This window comes from Rutidosis leptorrhynchoides, chromosome 3 (assembly GCF_046630445.1).
Source record: "Rutidosis leptorrhynchoides isolate AG116_Rl617_1_P2 chromosome 3, CSIRO_AGI_Rlap_v1, whole genome shotgun sequence".
Lineage (NCBI taxonomy): Eukaryota > Viridiplantae > Streptophyta > Magnoliopsida > Asterales > Asteraceae > Rutidosis > Rutidosis leptorrhynchoides.
In genome coordinates this window covers 676,505,158-676,512,773 of record NC_092335.1, presented here as the reverse complement: position 1 = coordinate 676,512,773, position 7,616 = coordinate 676,505,158, and positions in this window count along the sequence as shown.

Here is a 7,616-nt window from a genome sequence, read left to right as displayed (position 1 = left end):
TTGGTTCTTCGGCGATTTAGAAAATCAGAATCTTCTTTGATTAATGTGGCAAATCTGTTTCGATTTCTTTGTCAGATACTTTGCTATAAATCAACTCCTTCGTTTTCCTTATTTTTCACAACTCACATCTTCTACTTTTCTCCTTAATTCCTACTTTAAAACATTCGTTGATATGCTTCATCCAATTCTGATTCTTAATATACTACTAATTTTTACATCCGTCATTCTTCTCTTCCATCTACCACCGGAAAATTTTATTTACTTCTACTATTTTCTTGGGGTTATAGTGTTTTTAATCTTCCCATGCCTTTACGTGGAAATACGTATTGATATGCACAGTTTGTAGTTTCAGGGTTATTATTGGGTTTTATATCTTCCTTATACTTCGATGTCCCTACGTCTGTCTTCCATAATCATTGTCATCCACCGCTAATACTCTCTCCTATTTGCTGTGGTTTATACTCCAATTTCTATTTTGGGTTTTTGTTCATTCGTTTCTTCTTCCCGTCCTCTAGCCAAGCGAGTAATGGTCCAGAGTTCGTATGTATGAAGTTCAGAATGAATATAGCTAATGCTCTTAGAAGGAAATGACAATGACACGATTTTGATTTGTCAAATTACCAGAATATCTTGGAAAAGACCGAATTATCAAGAGAATATTTTCTTGATATGTTTAGAGATTATATAGAATGTAAGAGCCGTGTAACATGGCATATGATGATGGTACTGTGAATCATCACATCCCATTAGAAACTTAACATGACTTACTGTAATATAATGAAGTTGATCAAGTTTCATTATATTATACTAATTCATGCATCAGTTCCCAACACTGCTTCAGAACATTCCTATTTTAAACTCGAAGGTTTTAGAACTTAGAAACTAACACAGTTTCTTTTATATGGTAACGCAGATATTACGGAGGAATAAATGATTTCAGATAAGGATAGCTGTGGAAACATCCTCAGAAATATTGGGGATAGTTATAATGAAAGATATGATAATATCTTGGAATTTCTAATGTCAAAGGATGATGATGAAGATTGACCCGTAAGGGTTTAGATTCAGAAGCAAGGTGTTTGCTACAGAATCGTCATGATTCTTTATGTACAAGTTTAGTCCTTGAAATTTGTTCAGAGTCTCCTTCACGGTTTGCTCAATCCGGTTTTCAGTACCAAATTTTCTATCGAGCGTTCCTAACACTTCCTCCTTTTATCATCAACTTTTGGTCATTAAGACCGTCTACAACATGCTGCTTCGTCAGCATTTCAAGAACTACTTCATAGTTCAAGACGTTTTTCAGAAACTTCACATTCGGGGTATGAAATTCTTAGAGATAAACATCATAAGTATAGCTGGAGAAGTTCTGCAAGATTTTCAAAATACGACTTGCGGATTCCGCCAAAGGGATGCCGAGCTGCTGGTACATGATGTCGTGAAAAGTTCTCCAGTAACGACGGCGAAAGGATAGCGTATTTATATCGAGATGATAATAAGACTAGTTTTACTGAGAAGTCAAAGTGGAGCTGTGATAAAAGTGGCTAATTTGGAAAGAAATTGCAAAGTTATTTTGGGTAATAATAACACTAAAGAAACTTACACTGCTACGTGTTAACTCAGTTTCCGAGAGTTTTCAGGTGCATAACCATATGCAGGAATCTTTCTTCCGTAGACGAGGAACGACTGGTTCAACTTCTTGATCGAGGCGTTTTCAAGAATCGTGAAAAGTTGTGAATACGAATTGTAATCGCCAAGATACGAATGAGGTTTAGATAGATTCAAGTGGCAAACTTGAAGAATTGTTTAGTTTCATATGTTATAATCAACATTTTAATTCATTTTAATCGTCCAAAGTTAGCAGTCCAATAGTCCGATTGTCCAATGGTTTAATAATTTCATATATAAATTAAATATATAATATTCAAATTAATTAATACGTATCGTGACCCATGTACCGGTCTCAGTGTCGATCACAACTCAAAGTATATATATATTTTGAAATCAACTCCGACCCTGTATAGCCAACTCCCACCTTCACATATAGAGCGTCTATGGTTGTTCCGAAATATATATATAGATGGGTCAATATGATAAGTCGAAACCTTGTATACGTGTCCCGTTATTTAAAATGCATAAAATAAATAAATATATATATCATGACCCATTATACAACGTGTTGTCTCAGAATAAATCGGACGTATTGTTGTACATGTGTCCCGACGGTATGTATAGTGCAGAAATTAAAATTGCGAGAATGTAAATTGCGATAAATTAAATGTTAATCAGTTAGCTGGGAACAGTTAGCCGGAACAGTTAGCGTGTAATCCTATCACAATTTCAATTAATTAATTCGTTTGTTTCTAACACTTTTTATTTTTGTCCAATGTTTTCTTCGTTATGCCACTTGTTGAATTCTGATAGGTCAAAATCCAAATATGAAATGTGAATAGAAATGGTTATTCGGTGGTGAACGGATACGTATATCGGTAGTTGTAAGTAGGATAGTAAATGATCGTTGAATCAGATTCGAAAAAATGTACAGTGTAACTTATTAATGTGAATTCTAAATATTCCTCGGGTACTACCCACCCGTTAAAATATTTTCATCATTAATATTTTGTACGAAGAAATTTTTAATTACAATCTTTATGAAAATATACTGGCATATATATTTTCTTCAAATGTAATCATAGATTTAATGAGTCAATAAGTTATTAAACTCATCAGGTTTATTGTTAATACTAGATTACATTATCTCTAAAGCATTAGAGATTACTTAGTCGTCATTTTGAACGAAGGTAGTGAGGTAGAATGGTACATAAATCGAAGATAATCGATGTAGAACGATATGTAGAACGAAAATAAAGTGGATAGAGCGATACGTAGAACGGTGATTATACTCGAGGTGTAATTTGTGACGTTGAGATTTACGACGTGGTGGTGGTTTGAGGGTGATAAGGATACCATTGACGTTGATGATGGTGATGCTGTTGATGGTGCTGGTACTGAAGATTGCGATGTTGATGTTACTGGAGGTACTGGTTATGCTGCCGGTGCTGCCGCTGGTGTTGGTAACCTTCACACCAGATTCTCCAAACCATTACTCGAGCACGTAGTTCGTTAACTTCTTATATTATGTCGGGATGATTGACGATTGAAACGAGCGGGTGAGTAAGATTCGAAATATGGGATAGTATGTAATTGTGACGAGATACTCGGAAAAGAAAAGAGAAAATGGTTTCTCGAACAGGTTCGCCGGTAAGTGTTTTAGGTTCATCGCCAAGAGACAATTTGGTGGATGGAGGAGATCTTTGATGTGAAATAATTTTCGAATAGAGGATGATATTCTAACTTCATAGAATATATATATAATACTAAAGATTATGTAGACCACGGAGCAATTTACGGCATGTGTCAGGCAATTCTACGGTAGCAGATACTCAAAGATATGAATTTTATCTATACACTATCGATGCACTAAATGCAGTAAGACGTGTCTAGACAAAAGAATGATAAGCAGGCAGTTCCCTAAAGATGATAAGCAGATGGATTCCGACTAGACATGATAAGCAAAACTTTTGACATGTAAACACGGTCAAAGTCCAGACTCACTAATGTATCCTAACAACTACCAGTTAGACACACTAATGGGAGACCTGGTTCGCTAAGACCAACGCTCTGATACCACCTGTAAAGACCTCGACCTTATCCTCCCGGACGAAGTCTTCAACATTTGGTTCCATTGTGATGATCGACTCCAAGTAATATCCTTAACATGAGCAAATGCACAGCGGAAGACTTAATTCGTACCTGAGAATAACATGCTTTAAAATGTCAACATAAAGTTGGTGAGATATATAGTTTTGATGCTAGCAGCGTTATAACTATGGACCACAAGATTTCATATACATACATAATACACTCCTCGTGTATGAAAAGTCGTTGAGCACTTGGTAACCATACTTAACATTTAAATCATAGCAGCATATTCTTAAATAACCCTACACCGTACCAAGTGTAGTAACGAAACGAAGTACTGTGCAACCGTTTAAAACTGGTCGTCCAGCCCGGTTGGGGTTGTCAGGCCCGATAGATCTATCAACAGGATTCGCGTTTACGCTCCTCACGTAAATATTAGCTACCAAGTATAAAGAAATATGCCATGGTACAACTCAACGTAGAATTTATTTTTGATCACTTGTGTCCATAACGTAAATCATTTATAAAAACAGCGCATGTATTCTCAGCCCAAAATATTTAGAGTTTAAAAGGGACTATATACTCACCATACTGTATTTTGTAGTAAAATACATATAACATCATTGAATAAGTGCAGGGTTGGCCTCGGATTCACGAACCTATATCATTTATTGATATTAATACACATAATAATAATTACACAAAAGTTTATATATTATTATATTTATAAGTTTTATCAATTATTTATATATTTTCATTTTATATAATATAGAATTTAAGTTAAATATATTTTTATATCTATGACCTTTATTTTAATAATTTTAATCTTAATAACTTTATATAAAATTTTACTTTTGTAAATTTATATTATGTCAATAATAATGATGTAGATAGTACTTGATAATAATAACAGTTTTAATGATGACCAAAATAATAATTTTTATAAAAATGATACTAAAAATAATACTAATAATGATGATAATTAGAAATGATAATAATTAATGATAAAAATGTTAATACTTATCATAATATTTAAAAATAATAATAATTTTAATGATAGTAATAATTTTAATTAAAAAGTTAATCTTAATGTTAATGGTAGTAATAATAATAATAATAACAATAATAATAATAACAATAATAATAATAAAAGAAAACTACCTTTAGAACAAGTTTTCTACAAAAAAAAACTGCCCATGCCCGGGATCGAACCCATGACCTCTCGCTAACCCTAAACACCACACAACCATCCATCCATTTTGTATTTTTCCTGATTAATTCGATAACCACATTTATTTAACCGATCCCGTTTCTTTTCTTTTTCATCATTCCCGGTACCTCATCTCAGCAGAAACCCGAGTTGGGTCAGCCCAACGATATGTAATGGCCCAATTCGACTTTGCAGCCCACGTAAATCCCGTTAACAACGATCCAGGTAAATTAATTATGCTCTCATGTTCGGTGGAAAGACAATTGAAAGAAAATATATATATATATATATATATATATATATATATATATATATATATATATATATATATATATATATATATATATATATATATATATATATATATATATATATATATATATAAGCTCAACATCTTAAACTAGTGGGGTTTGTTACATGAGGGTGTCAGTCATTTAAAAGAAACGAAACGTGGAATCAATGTCCACTTTATTAATAGTTATCACCTTCACCAATTATTTTTAACATTCCATTGCCCCTCAATTATTCTATATTACCCTTTAGTTTTATCTGTTTTATCGAACAGGAGATGAAAGAATCACAACCCATTATGTGTGTTTTAATATAAGAACGAAACAGAAGGAGTACCGCAGTAAAAAAATAGCAGCAAGACAGAAAGATTGACCAGGTAATATATTGTAAGATTTTTTTTAATAAATCAAAGTTTAAAATTTTTGGTTGCTTTGCATGTTGGTTTGAAACAGAAAACGAATATGGTGACATGTAGCAGGTACGACTGTTTAGATTGAAATTGAAAAAGAACGTGCAGTAGGTTTTCCATATATTGAAGATTTTGATGATGGTGTAAAATAAAAGAAAAGGTGGTTTCATTTCCGGGTCTGATCGAATAGAAAGAAAAGGGGAAAAAAAAATGTTATTAAGTATGGAGCAATCTTGAGCATAAGGGATGTTTGGTTTGTATCTGGTTTGAAAGGAAAACAAGCTACTTGGTTTTTCGAGTGGTTGGGTTGGGGTGTTGAAGACCCAAAACAGAAACAGTGAATGAGTTGGTGATGGTGATTGAATGATAATAGAAAGAACCCGTAGTAGCGAAGAAACGAAGAAGAAAATGAAAACAAGAGGGTATCTGATAATGGTTGTTTATGGTGGTGGTTGTACGTGGATGATGGTTGTGCCGGGTTGTTAATGGTGACTGAACGATGGTGGTGATGTAGGGTGATCGAAACTTGTAAGGATGGTGTCGTTGGTGAATGAAAATGATGGAGTGGATGCGGGTTACTAGGGAAGAAACAAAAAAAAAATGGTGATATTAATGGTGGATGACGGGTTGCTCACAAAGGAAGTGGTGATGGGAAGTTCCATGGTATTGGATGGCGTATGTGGTGGTTCGAGGTGGTGGAAAGTTGTAAAGTGGTGATGACCTTCTAGTGATTGCCGGTTATGATAATATAGACGATCTTCAAGACTTCAAATGCATATGTTATATAATAACCATATACATATAACCTAGATAGGGAATACAACAATAACAATAAAATTCTTTATTTTATTTTATAATAATATAATATTAATGTTAAACAAAAAGTGCAGATAGTAATAATAATTCTGCCGACAGTGTTGAGGGGATAATTTCGTACCCCGTTGTTAAACATTGACGGATAAAAGTACTTAGAAAAATTCCAAAATTTAAAATTAATTAACTTTATTTATTTTAGTCTTTTAGAGTGTAAAATTGGTCATTAATTATTATAAAAATTAAATTAAGTATGAGCTCTCAATCCCAAGTAAAAATACTAAATGTTAAAGTTAATCAAATAAATTATATTTAGAATTATTATTTATATATACATACACATATCTATTAACAAATAGTTGTTCGTGAATCGTCGGGAATGGTCAAAGGTCAATTGAATATACGAAACAGTTCAAAATTTTTGAGACTCAACCTAACAGATTTCTCTTATCGTGTCAAGAATATTACATTGTATCGAGAATTTGGTTTAAAATTAGTCAAAATTTTCCGGGTCGTGACACGACTCCTCCACGAAAAATGTTCTAAATCACTCATATAATCTTTCTACATCATCAATTGGACTTGAATCATCAACAGGACATCGAATTTTACAATGAACAAATCTGTTGACTTTTGAAATCAGAACTTTGACTTCAAAATTAGAATTCATTAAGAAGATTTAAAAGATAAAACTTTGCAGATAGTTTAAACACATCAATCCTAACACATCTGCTTTAATACAATTTAAAATTTCATTCAAATTCGAAGTTTTTAAAAAATTGAAGTAAAACAGGGCAGTCGACTTGCTTAATAAGAATTCAATTTAATTTCTGTGTTTTTCTTTCGAATTGAGTTAGTAGATAATTAGATAGAGAACAAGTGATGCTATTACAATCATAATGATTCGTTTATCATTTGTTTTGTAGCTTAAATGGCTCCACAGAAAATTATTCACTCAGAAGGTAAAAAAATAAAAAAAAATATAAAAGTCGATTGATTACTGGATTTGTTTTTTACTGAAGATTTTGATATGGACTTGTTATCTGATTGGAGACCAGAACACACTTTTAATACAGTTTGATAGCTGCTGGTAACAAAACGTACGATTTATATTCCATTTTATTCAATTTAAATTAATAATTAATATATATATATATATATATATATATATATATATATATATATATATATATA